At 36.9% G+C, this 14,804-nt stretch overlaps 1 long non-coding RNA gene across 5 annotated transcripts in view; it reads left to right on the top strand.

The window, feature by feature from the left end:
* LOC107184593 overlaps nt 1–14,804 on the top strand; it is a 32,355-nt gene that overhangs the window by 6,790 nt on the left and 10,761 nt on the right. For 4 of the 5 annotated variants that reach the window (XR_001515488.1, XR_001515486.1, XR_001515485.1 and 1 more), the window contains exons 3-4: nt 2,849–3,002; nt 12,285–12,440. This is a non-coding gene — a long non-coding RNA (uncharacterized LOC107184593). Of the gene's footprint in view, nt 1–2,848; nt 3,003–12,284; nt 12,441–13,424; nt 13,962–14,804 lie in introns of those variants that run through there. The other variant, XR_001515487.1, reaches the window with a different exon arrangement.

Below are 14,804 nucleotides of genomic sequence, written 5' to 3'. Positions count from 1 at the left end.
AAAAGTTACGGTCAATTAGCATATTTGTCTTTTATTAGTGGAGATTCTAAATTCAAAAAGGAATCTGTTACTCTCCATGATTTATGTAAGTTAGAAATGGATGGCAAGTTTTTTTGCGAGCAAGCTAAAATTTTTTTTTTTTTAAATATATTTTATTGATTTTTTACAGAAAGGAAGGGAGAGAGACAGAGAGTCAGAAACATCGATGAGAGAGAAACATCGACCAGCTGCCTCCTGCACATCCCCCACTGGGGATGTGCCCGCAACCCAGGTACATGCCCTTGACCGGAATCGAACCCGGGACCCTTCAGTACACAGGCCGACACTCTATCCACTTAGCCAAGCCGGTTTTGGCCAAGCTAAAATTTTTTTAAAAAGACTCACAGTTGCCCTGTATAGGAAAAACATATAAGGCAAATATATAAGGAAAAAAAAAGAAATGCAGTTACCATGGATGAGAAAAATATAGTTTCATGTAATGCCATAAATGTGTAAGTCATGTTCCAGGAATCTGTAGTTTTAGGTTAATGATTTGCAATCAGGGTGCATTTTCCCCTAGAACATCATGTTATTTAATTTGTGGGGGAGCCACAAAAATATTATTTTTTAAAACTTGTACTAAGTGTGAAATACCACCTATAGGAGCCCTGAACTCCAGGGCGTTTAAGAGCCTAAAGCCTAAGTCTAGGGTCCTGTGCTCTTGTGAGGTTTACTTCCCTGGAGATTTCTAGGGATGCTAGCAGTAGGGAATGAGATTGAGTGCTCATATGTGGAGACAGCCTGGTGTCTTTACTTTGGCAATGAGTTAGGGATGTGCCAGAAGCTGAGAGGAAAAGGTTGCGAGCAGGGCCAGAAGGGCCATTTGAATAGGGCCTCAGGTTCACAGAGTACCTCATAAATTTAAACTTTTGACATTTCTTTCTAATACAACTAGACATAAAGTTATTGCCTTTGTCATTGCAATTGTGTGTGTTAAATGCATTAATATGTAAAATGTAGGTATCTAAAATAAACTGTATTTTAATAAGGCCTTTAGCTTGGCAGTTCTTTACTTTTTTGCATATTGAGAGTCTTAACAAGTAGAAGCATCTTAGGTCTCTTTCAACCTCAGAGAGACTCTGGTCCTAAGGGATAAGTAAATGGATTCCAGAGATTCTCACTCCACATATTTGTTCCTGGCACATATGCATGCAGATGGATGAGTGGGTGTATGTATGAAGGTTGAATAGTCAGACAGCAGAAGAGGACCAAAAGGGAAGTGGGAACCAAGGAACTGTGTAATAAAGGGGGCTTCAAGTTTGGAGAAAATGGGGGTTGCAGGGGTCATTAGTGTACATAGGTTGTTAGCAAATTAACAATTCCTACACTGGAAAATGTCTGTTTTTGGGTTATGATTTGTGCAGTTTAAATGAATTTATGTATTCTTACATTTGAATAAACATGAGGGAAGTCACACTTTTGAAAAATACATTTTTATTGATTTTTAGATATAGAGAAAGAGGAGGAGAGAGAAATATCAATGTGAGAGTGAAGTATTGATGTGAGAGTGCACCACAGATCAGCTGCCTCCTGCACGGCCCCCACTGGGGATTGAACCTGCAACCTGGGCATGTGCCCTAACCAGGAATTGAAACAGCAACTTTTGGTTGAGCTGTAACACTGCCATGTTTATTTAAATGTAAAAATGTGTAATATTAATTAATTAATAATAATAAACTTGATGTACAATAATGACATATTAAGACATGGTCTTCATATTTCTATCAGTAAACAATAAGCTTCCTGAGAATAACCATCATGGTCTGTTTGGTACCCTGCTATATCCTCAGTACCTAAAACAGAACCTGGTATAGGATAGGTACTCAAAAAAAATTAGTTGAATGAATATATAGATGACCAAATGAATGTCAGTTTATTTTGGTTCTCAATTTTGAGTGTTAATTAAAAAAACTTTAAACCTTTCATCAAGGTACTAGAGCATGCATTGTTTCTTAAATTATCTGAAAGAGCTGGTGCAGTTCCCTCCATGCCTGATGCATGTCATCAGTGGTGAGAAGAATCATTGCTGCTCACCTGCCACCAAATTCAGACATTACCCCAGAAACCACCCTGCCTACTATTCCTTTTATTCTTAACTAGAGGCCCGGTGCATGAAAATTCATGCACTCGAGGGAGTCCCTCAGCCTGGCCTGCACCCTCTCACAGTCTGGGACCCCTCGAGAGATCTCAGACATCCTCTGGCAGCCTGGGAACCCTCAGGGGATGTCCGACTAACAGGGAATGGGCCTAAGCCACTAGTTGGACATCCTTAGTGCTGCTACGGAGACAGGAGAGGCTCCCACCACTGCCGCTGCACTGGCCAGCCATAAGCCAGCTTCTGGCTGAGTGGCGCTCCCCTGTGGAAGCACACTGACCACCAGGGGGTGGCTTCTGCGTTGAGCATCTGCCCCCTGGTGCTCAGTGCATGTCATAGTGACCGGTCGTTCCCAGTTCTGCCATTAGGGTCATTTTGCATATTATCCTTTTATTATATGGGATAGTTGCAAACGGAGAAAATGGAAATCCAAAGGGTCTTAGTTTTCCTGCTCTGATTGCTCTAAGTCAGCGGTTCTCAACCTGTTGGTTGCAACCTCTTTGGCAGTCGAACGACCCTTTCACAGGGGTCGCCTAAGACCATACTGCATATCAGATATTTACATTACAATTCATAACAGTAGCAACATTACAGTTATGAAGTAGCAACGAAAATAATTTTATGGTTGGGTCACAACATGAGGAACTGTATTTAAAGGGCCAGAAGGTTGAGAACCACTGCTCTAAGTCAATCTTGGAGGGACTTTAATCCTAGGTACTTAAATTCCCATTGATTCTGCAAGCTTGAATACATGTCTTCCTGCATCGTGACTACACATGAATGTGGCCTTCTTTCTTCCCAATGCCTGGTTTTCTAGGGATGGTAATAAGAAGTATAGACTGATGGTTAAGTTGTTTACTGTTTGGAAGTAGGTATTTTTTCTCAAGTTCAAAGGCCACTGTGTTAGTTGTGTTTTTTTAAGTCAATCGCTCCACTTGCCCCACACCCACTCAGGAATAGCTGAGCCATTTCCACATGTGTTGCAGATACATAGAGAAACATGTAGTCACATGACAGGGTACTTCTTCAGTGGGGTCATAGCAACCTAATCTTAATTTTCTCTTCTTATCTACTAAGTTCCTACTCTGCTATCCCAAGGAGCTATTTAACTCATTTGCATGCATGCGTGTGCATGCATGTGCGTGTGTGTATGTGTGTTTGAAATATATATATATGAAAACATTAATCTACCTCATTTTTGTTCTCAGATCTTTGTTTTGGAAATTACATAGCTTTCCAAAAATAGTTACATAGATGGCAAACTTTTGAGTACACTTATGGGAACTAAGCAATGAAATAGGTACAAATGAGATCAATCAACAAAGAGGAAAATATGGCACTCTATCAAGAGACATCCATGTTTTAATAGTGAACTTTATCTTACAGAATGAGTAGAGGTAATGCAGGGAGTTGGTGGCCTGAGGGGATTCGGATGCTTTACCTGGCATCAGATTCTGACTCTAACATTCACTTAGATGTGTTTCCTTGGGCAGGCAGTTTAAACTTTCCATGCTTCATCAATAAAATAGAGATACATTGCAGTGTACTTCATAAGGTTGTTGGAAGGATCAGTTGGTTGATACATGTAAAATGCTTATAATTGTGCCCAGCACTCGGTAAGAGTTATTAATGGGGAGGAAAACACGTAGAAGTATTTAGGCATATTCCAAACATCTAAAAATATATTCATAGATGAGTGACACACTATATAGTGAGCATATGCTAACTATAATTCTGCTCTACAATTTATAATGTAAACTGTATTTTTGTGTTTACCTTCTAGAAACTTAATCTTATTTTTGCTCAATTCTAATTTGGGGTGGTAGAGTTTTGTTTTGTTCTCAAACCTGGATATAATTAATATAATCTTAGTTTTCACCAGATGTAGTGGTCTTTCTATTCCCAAAATAGAGTCATTAGGTTGCTTCTGGAAATTTCCTTTTCAATATTCCATAGAGGGTCTATAGGAGTGATTCTCAATTCATGTCCCACAGGTCAGCCTATCAAATAACTTGAGTTGCTCCCTTCCCCCAAGACCTACTTTCTTTAAAAGAGAAAGGCATTTATATTTTTGTAGGTATTCAATTATATTCATCATTCATAGTAATTTGGGGATCTTAAAATTGCAGGGTATTATTTGGAGCAAATTTTATCAAGCATTATTAACCAAGACAAGTAATAAAGACCTTGTTCTTAACTTAGCTATTTCAATATCCCACCCAGTGATAGAGAGACCACCTGATTGACAACTGCTGATTTATAGATTTACTAGGGTCTGTCAGCCCTTTCCCCAAGATTTGAAGGCAAAATTATTACCCAAACCTATAATTAACCGTCTCTCCTTTTCTCATTAGTTTCTGTATTTTTTTCCAATCCCTCAACCCCAACATTCAATGTTCTCCCGCAGGGACTGTCCAGGACTATCCATCATGGCTCCCCACACTCTTCTGACTTTTGTAAATAGCCGTCTAATCTGGTTTTTAAAACCCTGATTTTATTGTGGGAAAATTTTATTGTAGTAGCTAAATTGATCAATTTAATTAACTGTACTTCACTCCTTGGGATAGGCTCCAAGCAGTGCCTTTCCCCACAAAAAGTTTAAGTTACGATAGGCCAGTCAGGAAAAAGGTTTTGAGCCACCGACAAAATAAACTGGCCCTGTCTGCTTCATTGCCCCAAATGTTGGGGAAAGCACAACAGGTATCTTTCACGGAACCCCAAGTGTCTGATCCTTACTGCTAATGGTTATAGAATTGTCAGTCTAATGCCTTTTGGTGTTTTCATCCTGGTTTCTCCCAAGCAAACAACGCACACCCACACTCACATGCATGAGCAAATAAACACACATATCAAAATACTTTCTAGCTGGGCTTTAAGCTGCTGACCTGTTATTTACATGCTGACATTATTATGTTACTGTGTACAGAATTTGATTTTCAGAAATATTTTTTGAATTAGTTCTCCCCAACGTCCATGAACTCATTCAGAAAACATTTCTTAAGTGTGCTGTGTATACCAGGCCCTGTGATAACAGGTACGTGTGGCTGATCTGATTTTAACCATGAGGAATGTGCAGCATGGGAAGGGTGGTAACAGTTAGCGGAGTCTGCTTGCCAGAGGCTGGTGCTTGGTTCACCAAGCTTCTCTAAAATGTGATATTTTGTTTTCGCAAGCTTGTTAGACACGTTGCATTAAAATACTGCCAAATTCTGTCCCTTTTTGTCCAAACGTTTTCAACTTGAAAAAGGAATTTCAGTGTGTAAAACTTTCCATTAGAAGGCCACCTGTAAACTTAAAACGGTCAGACTGTTTTTTCAGCTGCCTGCATCTCTGTTTCTCAACTGACTAATATTGACAGATAAAGATGACTGTCCCCTGAGAAGGGCTCGTGTTGTTTGTGGTTATTCTGTCACTACCAGGAGGGACAGCTCCCCTGATCCAGAGGGAATGCAGAGATACAGTTTGCAGACAGAATCCTATGCTGACTAGCAACTAAAAAATAATAGTCAAATAATGATTTCATTGTTCCATCCTGTGTCCATGACGACCGAGAGGTATGCAGCTAGACCAGAACACTGCCTGGGAGTGTTTTTTGCCTCAACATTACTATTTTGAGAAAGTTTGAAATTTATTCTGACAGCCAGGCTAAGGGGAAAAATGGGCATTTCTAATATCTTGCTAACTTTAGTGTCTCTATATCCCCAAAGGTAATTCTGCCATCACTTTGGTTCACTGGCACTCTGACTCGCCCTTAAATAGAATCTGGTTTAAGGCATAGCTCCTACCAGGGTGGCAGTCAGCGACACAGTTCCCACTGCCCTGCAGTTCTCTCTCAGCCCAGGAACAGCAGCAGGACTTTGGGAGAGTGTCTTACCCCTTCTAACCGTCCTTATTCATAAAATAGGCATTAGTAGCAATCTTTTCCCATAAAACTGTTGTGAAGTGCTTAGCCAGCTGCTTGGCACAAGTATGTCCCCTTCGATGGGCAGTTTATTGTTATTATTAGGATTCTTCCCTCCAAGAATGTTCCAGGGCACTGGTTCTCAGCCTTGATGGCACCTCAGAATCACCTGAATAACTTTAAAAATCCTGATGCCCGGGCCACGCCCCAGATCAACTAAATCAGCATCTTTGGGGAGAGGGGGTGTTGGGCCCAGGACTTACGATTTTAAAAATTGTTCCAGCTGATTCCAAAGTGCAGAGAAAGTTGTACAACTGGAAACTATACTAAAGCCAAATTATTTTTTACATGTTAGTGTTTTTTTTTTTTAAGTTTGAGTTAATTTATTGACAGAAGTAATAATAGAGATTAATATGTGCTATTTTAACACAAAGATCAGTATAACTTCAAACATTTCCCACTTAGATCATATCTGTGCTTGTTTAAGTTTTGGAGAAATCCACTGGCAACACAAGAATAGATGATTTTTATGCTGCTTATGCTAAATAGGCATCTTTAGCCTTCTAGTACATTATTAACTTTTTGGAATGAGAAAGCTAATATCTGGGATAAACTCAGTTGTATTAACTATATAAGAACATTTGAATTTCTTCCTGGTAATCCCTCAAAACATTAATTATCAAGTTCTCAAAATCTTATAAAGTTTAAAACAATGAAACCACAAGATAACATTTCTGAAGGGATTTCTTAGCCCCCAGTTCTTTATTTCCAAAGTGAATTTGTCTATATTTCAACACGTTACCTTATTTTGGTGAGCAAGTTAATTCAATTTGAAGCTTCTTCAAAATAATTTTTTTAAATAAATACTTTATCTCACATTCAGTTTCTCTGCATATATAATTTTAACCTACATATACAGAGTGGGGCAAAAGTAGGTTTACAGTTTTTCTTATGGAAAATAATACAATAATTAATAAATAATATTACAGGAATAACCTCGATTTCACCTACTCACATCTGTAAACCTACTTTTGTCCCACAATGTATTGCTGCTAATCATCATAATAATTACACTTGTTTACTACTGTGAGTTTTCCAGATACTTTTGCACATATATTTTTATTCATTTCTCATAAAACTTCAGTGAGGGTGGAGGTAAAAAATTAGCCTCATTTTGTAGGTGGGAAAACTAAGGCAGTTTATTAATAGGCAGTTTAAACTGAACCAGGGCAAAATTTCTTGGTTTTTAGTTAGATATTAACTCATTTGTGCATTGACCACGCATTACCAACCTGCAGATATGTGTCAGCTGCTGTTCTAGGCAATGGGCACCCAAGATGAGGAAGACACACTTCTTGCCTTTAAGTCGTTCCATACACAGTGCTGGAAAGTTCTTAGCCTGATTCTCTTACCAAGGCAGAATACATGACCTGAAATTCCCATGGCCCATGCTATCAACTGATCCAAACATAGGCAGGAAGAAGAAAAGAATTGAGGCTGTTCAGAAACCCATAACTACCACCTTTTACAGTTATAGTTTGTGACAATTTTATCAGCCTGGACACTAATATCCTTTTCAGCTGGATTTTTGGTGATTTCTGTCACATTAGGGAAAGCTATAGTGTGTTTGTTTTTAGAATGTATTATTCAGTGATGTTTTAATTTGTTTTTCTCCAGCTTTTCAACTGCTAATGTTTGTTTACTTTTGGAAACTGTTTTGAAGATTAAGCATATTGGTTTATTTTTAATGCTAATTCATCTTACATATTAACTGGTTTTTGAAGTAATCCTATTGCTGAATTAAAATATTCTAACTTATTAGACACAAATGAAATTCTACAGTAAGGTGTAGGGTTTAAGTTTAATTAAATTCTCTTAAAAATACATTGATTTTTTGCTTATTGTAAAGTCTTGGAGTGAAGTTATTGCCTTAACTGTCTTTTGAAATTAGCCATATTTATTTTATTTTAGAGCATAAAGCAAGATTAAATTAACTGAATAGAACTGTTTTAGTTCTTGTTGAGGATTCATATTTACCCTAAAGGAAGGAAAGTTCAGAAAGAATATTATTAGTTTTTCAGTTACTGAGTGGAAACATTTTATGTCTTGAAAATTTTCCTTAAATATTTTGCAATTAAAAATATATAAATAAATAAAGGAATAGGGCATAATGTTGAAATGTTAAAATATAAATATTGTTAAGCAGCAAATAAATGAAATATCTTATTCTTGTATGAAACTACTTAATGTCAATAAAGTTTAAATTAGTTCAGACTTTTCTTATTAGAATAAATGTTTCCTTTTAAAATGCATGATAATCATAATCAAGACAAAATTTGTCCTGTTATTTATTTTCAAAATGATTGTACATGTTTAGCAGACTTTTGATTTAAATCCCCAGTGATATATTGGAGACAGATGTTTAGATGACCTCATGTTTAAAGTAATGTTATATTTGGACACAAGATTAAATTTTCCTTAAAATCTTTCCTTATAAGTTAAACTGTGTGGTAGTATACAAAAACTAATCAATGATTTGCAGTGGATTAATGCAATTCCTGTATTTTAAATAATTTTTTTTATCTTTTATGGAATTCCACATAGTACAAAAGAGCTGATTATGAAACAGCTGTTTACAAATGAAAATATTGTTTTTGGCTGGCCAGCTAAATGGGAAACAGATTTGAAAAGTTCCATGAATTTGAATGCAAATGTACCATATCATTTATACCGAACCAGAGGACATTGGTAAAAGACTGCAACATGGTTTACCAAAAAAATTCTGTTCAAGACTGTTTCATAGAATATAATGTAAACATTTAAAATACATTTTCTTTTTTCAAACATTGATTTTTCCTTATGAAAATCAATAACTATAATATGTAGTTAATATTTTGGGAAGGCTTTTAAGGACCTCATAAACAATATTTAACATTTCAATAAAGAGAAATTAGCAAATGGAGCTATTAGAAATGTGTAGGCAATTAAGTGAAATAGACAAAAGATAAGAGATATTATTTAAAGACAAATATATATGACAAATGTGTGTAGGGCAGAGCTATGTAGGTATCAGCGTATTGTCATTTTCAGCAGCAGCTAGAATGTTATACTGCAAATCACATTACTGTGGAAATTATAATTTTAAAAACCTGGTGCAATGAAAACCTTAACATTTTCTCTGAAATTTTAAAGTTATTAAGAACTATTTATTTTGAAATAGGTTTACATAAAAATAAATAAGATTTAAAGGCTTTATGAATTTTGAATATGACTCTATTGAATACTAAAGTACATAATCTACTTTTGTTTGCTCATGACTTAAAATTTCTAGGAGGCCCTGGCTGGGTAGCTCAGTTGGTTGGAGTGTCATCCCGTACACCAAAAGGTCTGGGGATCCTTTCCCGGTCAGGGCACATACCTAGGTTGCAGGCTCGATCTCTGGTTGGAGAGTGTATAGCAGGCAACTGATCAATATTTTTCTCTCACATTGATGTTTCTCTCACTCTTTCTTTCTCTCCCTGTCTCCCTTCCTCTCTCTCTGAAATCAATTTTTTAAAGGTATATCCTCCAGTGAAGATTAAAAAAACAAAACAAAAAAACCCCCTTCTATGGTTTGTTAGTTTCTTTTATTTTTATCTCTTCTACAGTCTTTCTCCTTGTCTTAATTTTCTGAAAGTGTGATCATGTTTCTGTAGTAGCTTTTTAAAAAAATTACCTGAATAAATGCTTTTCTGGGGGTGGGATATTTGGTTCTGTTGTCACTATAATAACGTGACTGTGAACTTCCTAAGTGGTTGATAATCACTTAAGAGAGAAGCAAGGGGAATACGTGCAAATATTTTCAGAAACAAGTTTTGGGGCAAAATGAAGACAAATAGAATCTGGGAATGAATGCAAGCAACATAAGTACACACACATTAAATTGGAATATTATTTTATTGATGTTGATAAATGTGTCCTAAATGGATGATCCACCTTTAACATACTTGAATTGTTTTCTACATAGTCCACTGAGTGTCAGAAATTAATGAACACTTGTAATATTAATTCACTGACATACAGACATGCAAAATTGTAGGAGACTATAAATTTTAAAGGAAGGTTGATGCCTTATGACTCCTTTGATGATGTATCCTTTGCTTTTGAGAATAGCAGAGATAACTGCCACTTCCTTGATGAGGCAGAATACACAATCGTGATGGCTTATATCACATCATCCCATTCTTTTGGCTTAACTCATGATCCTATAATGTAGCAATGTATACAGATCAAGCAGCTGGCACAAATGAGGATGCACTTAAAAGCCACTAAAAGAGGTTTTCTTATTTACTTATATTTCAGCCTAATATATTCACACATCTGACATAAACAATAAAGAAGTTTTAATTCACTGATAGTTTTAATATCCCATATAGTCTGGCTGTAGAGCCCTCCCTCAAAATCAAAGGCTTGACGGTTTTGCCAATTCAACTAAATTACTAAATTATCTGCAGAAAGAGTTTAGTGTTTGGATCAACGAAGAGGGTGCCACAGGATTCAAGTTTAGAGAAGACTTGCAAGTGCGATGGAGGAGATCTAGTAAAAATGGTGTTGAGTGAATTTGCTGAGGGACAAAAAGGAATGAATTGTGGAAGAGACATAGCATATACAACTTGATTCATGTGATTGCATTATTTTACACTTGCTGATATGTTACTTACGGGGAAAAAACATGTTATTTTTATTTCATTGTGGGCAGAATACTTATCTCGCACACTGGCCAGGGCAGACAATGCTCTGCACCCACAAGGCCCTCTAGGTATGTCTGCTGACTGACAGCTGCGTTGGTTAGTACCAAACAGTCCAACATAAAATATCTTGTTTAGTATGCAGCAATGAGCTTGGACTCACAGCACCAGTATGTTCACAAAGGGACCTCATAGGATGAAATGTCACCATAACAAAGTGTCCGACTCAATGACTTGGTCTACTGTTACACTAGACAAATTCATTTTTGTTGCTTTTTTTTTTCATAGAAACCCACAAAGATTCTGAGGTTAGTCTGTATGACTCTCTGTTGAGGAAGGGGGTGTTTAACTTCTTTACATATTAAAAAAAGGTGTCTGACATATACACACAAAATTTCACACATTTTAAGCACAGAGCTTGAAAATTATTCCAAGTTTACAAATTTGTGTAGCCATTACCCCAGTCAAGAAATAGAATATTTCCAGCAACCCAGGAGCCCCGCATTGTCCCTCCCTCCTATCATTACCTTCGTTCTCTTCTCCAGCGGTCGGACATTTAACTTTGTTCTTTCTTTTTAGTGGCCAGATCTCCTCAAACTTCTTTGTCGATGAGGTGTATTTTGCTTGCCCATTAGGAGAACCTTTTACAGTCTGGCCAAAGCCAGCAGCTCCTTCTCTATGATTATTTTCCCCATCTGTTTAGAATTCACATCCACATTGTATTGTTGCCTCATCTAATCAAGCAAGGGAATGTCTCGAGAGTATGTGCTCCATAAACTACTTAATTTTCTGAAGTGGTCACTGCCAGGGGCTTAGGGAGAAACCACCAAATCTTCTTTGGCTACAAGTCTCTCTTGGAGCCAATGTTTCTCAAAAGAGCCATGCCATACGCACAAGCTTTAATTTTTGCTTAGGTCAGAGTTCCTGTTATATTTGTAATTGTACTAATATAATATTGTTTTTCTTTAGATTTATGCTTTAAGCATAACATGTTGCATAAACTTGTTATAAGTAGAAAAGTTAAAAATTATCAAAGTTAATGCAGAGCAAACATGTTTTGCTGCTTCTCAAGGATCTATGGCATGACATATCTGGACTCACATGGGCTATCACTTCCGTTTAGTGGGGACAATCTATTACAAAGTGGATCCGGGCTGCGTTAATAGCAGGACTCAGCTTAATTTTTATTCTTCACCATTCTTATAAGATAATATGGACATTGAGCCCTTATTTAGGAAAAAAGTATTTTAAAAGTTTTTGATAAGTGCCAAAACATTGGTCTTGAGAAAAATTATCAAAAAGATTTGCAAATGTATTTGGAGACTTTAATTCAGGCAAGAAACAAATATGTATTCCTTAATTATATTTATGAGAATTTTGAAACCTTATAATATAAAGTCTCTAAACCTGTTTTGAGAGCTGTAGGCACACTGTGGAATATTGATCGTCTGACTTCTGGGTGGACTTGTTTTGAGCAATCATTTAAAATGTATTTAATACATTGTTTCTAGCTCAATGACAGACTATGAGAACTGGAGAAATGCATAGCTTTCCTCTATTCAGGACCAAATCCTTTTATTATCTTGAAGGCTTATTGTGATTTTAAAAAGTTCAGGATTGTTGCTGGTGTAAAAAGTGGTTCTTAGTCACTTGGGAATAATCCCGAAAGGAACACTGGGTAAGTCTGGGTCATTGCTGAAGGGGGAGCATCATGTTTTCCATTTTCTCACCCCAAGTGTGTTCTAATGCAGACAAATGGAACTGCACTAGATAACTCTTGCCAACAGAAAGGTCAGGGCAATAGCATCTCCAAACTAGGTGCTGATCTGACACTGCATAATAAAGCACTGGTTGTTAGGTTTCTCTAGATTGTCAATCCAAGAAAGTGATATTTATGGGACTGTGGAGTATAGCTGTCATTTTATGAGTGTTATGAAGTCAGTGTTGGAGGAGAAGCCAGGGATTTCTTTAAATAGAAGCCGGTTTGTAGCAGTGATTCTCTACTCTGTCTCATCTTTCTAGACCTACACTTTCCAGTAGATCTTTTTGCATTGTTGGAAATGCTGTATGTCTGTACTCTCCATTATATAATTACTAGCCACCAATGGCTACTGAATATTTAAAATATGGCCAGTGCGATAGAGGAAATTAATTTTTAATTTTATTTCATTATAATTAATTCAAATAGCCACATGCAGCTAGTAGCTACTGTATTGAACAGCATTTAGATTATGCATTTGTGAAACGCAAGTAATACTGTTTAAAATGTAGAATGATGGACCATATCAACTTGTAGGTTTACTTTGGACTGGGGCATTCCTTTGTATTAACACATCAAAATAATATAATTCAATCTAACTCATGCTTCATTTTAAGAGATAAAATTCTTGCTAAACAACATAATTTGGGGGGAGTTAAAACTTCAACTATTTATTGTCTCAGTTCTAGAGACTAGAAGTCTAAATGTAATGTATCGACAGAACTCCTCCTTTTGGAGGCACGGAGGGACAATCTGCTCCAGGCTTCCCCTGGCTTCTAGTAGTTGCTGATAATGCATGTCAGTTTTTGGTTTAAACAACATAATATTTTAAAACCCTTGTAGCAAGGGTGTTTAAAACCCTTGTAGCAAGGAGATACAGGATGGGCATTTCTGTTTTTATAGGAATGTTTGTATTTAGCACCCACCAGACAAGAAAATAATCTTCCAACAATTAAATATAAATTGTAACATAACTTTTCTCTTGGAAAGTTTGCTTATTGAAGTCTTAGTTCTCTTATCTTAGAATTGTATTCTCATTGCTTTTGGCTGATAGCAAAACATTTGGTTTCTCCTAGTCCTTAAACAATTTAACAGCCTCTTCTTATGACAACTTGATATAGGCCTACTGAGTGTCAGTTTAGCACATCTTTACCAAAATAATTCCACAACTATTCAAAACTGGCATACAAAATTATGTTAGTTTTTGTCCACTTCCGGCTTCCTGACCAGATTTTTAGTTTTGAGTTTTCCATGTGCCAGTGTTTATTACTTGAGACAGGATGATTGAATGTAGCAGTCAGCTAGAGAAAACTGGTCTTTATGCTTTTGAAACACTTTACTTTTCATTCGATCAATGAAAATATTGGATTTTAGTTTTATACATGTAAAAAAATCAATAGAGACCCATTGTGACTCTGTGCCAACAGTCAGGAATTGCCACACACTGTTTCCAGCTTTTATCTTTGAGGGGAAAAAAGGCAAGAACATCACTACAAGTTAAAGACGAGGATTTAGTCCCAGAGGAGGTAAGATCTGAGAGGGTGCTGGAAATGCCTTAGGCAGCATTAAAATTCAAGGTAAAGACATTTGTGTTAGCTAAATGGTAGGTATCCATAGAAATATCTCTCTGGAGGGGCGACTAATGAGCAGAAAGTACTGGTGTTTTCAGTGAGACATTCTGGATTAGAATCCTGGTTCTGCCTCTCATAGCTGTGTGTTCTCAGGCAAATTTCCTAAGCCCTCTGAGCCTCAGTTTCTTCATTTGTAAAATGAGGATAAAAATGCCCACTTTTGCCCTGGCCGGTGTGTCTCAGTTTGTTGGGCCTTGTCCCGGACCCTGAAAGGTTGCCGGTTCGGTTCACGGTCAGGGCACATGCCTGGATTGTAGGCTCAATCCCTGGTAGGGCGTGTGCAGGAGGGACCCTGATGGATGTTTCATTCTCACATCGATGTTTCTCTCTCTCTCTCTCTCTCAATCAATAAAAAATATATTTTTTTAAGTGCCAACTCTTCATGGTGAATAGGATAATGTTTGCAATGTGCTTTGGACTTGGTTTGTATTTAAAAAGGGGTAGTTATAACCATTTCCCATAAGAACAGGAACAAGACAAAGATGCCCACTTTCACCACTCCTGTTCGACATAGTACTAGAAGTGCTAGCTGTTGCGATTAGACAAGAGGAAATAAAAGGCATCCAAATTGGAAAGGAGGAAGTAAAACTGTAACTATTCGCAGATAACATGATACTGTACATAGAAAACCCTAAAGACTCCATCAGAAAAC

Source organism: Myotis davidii, unplaced genomic scaffold (assembly GCF_000327345.1).
Source record: "Myotis davidii unplaced genomic scaffold, ASM32734v1 scaffold304, whole genome shotgun sequence".
NCBI classification, from domain to species: domain Eukaryota; kingdom Metazoa; phylum Chordata; class Mammalia; order Chiroptera; family Vespertilionidae; genus Myotis; species Myotis davidii.
The sequence above is the reverse complement of the archived record's forward strand: the minus strand, read 5'-3'. Positions and strand labels throughout refer to the sequence as shown.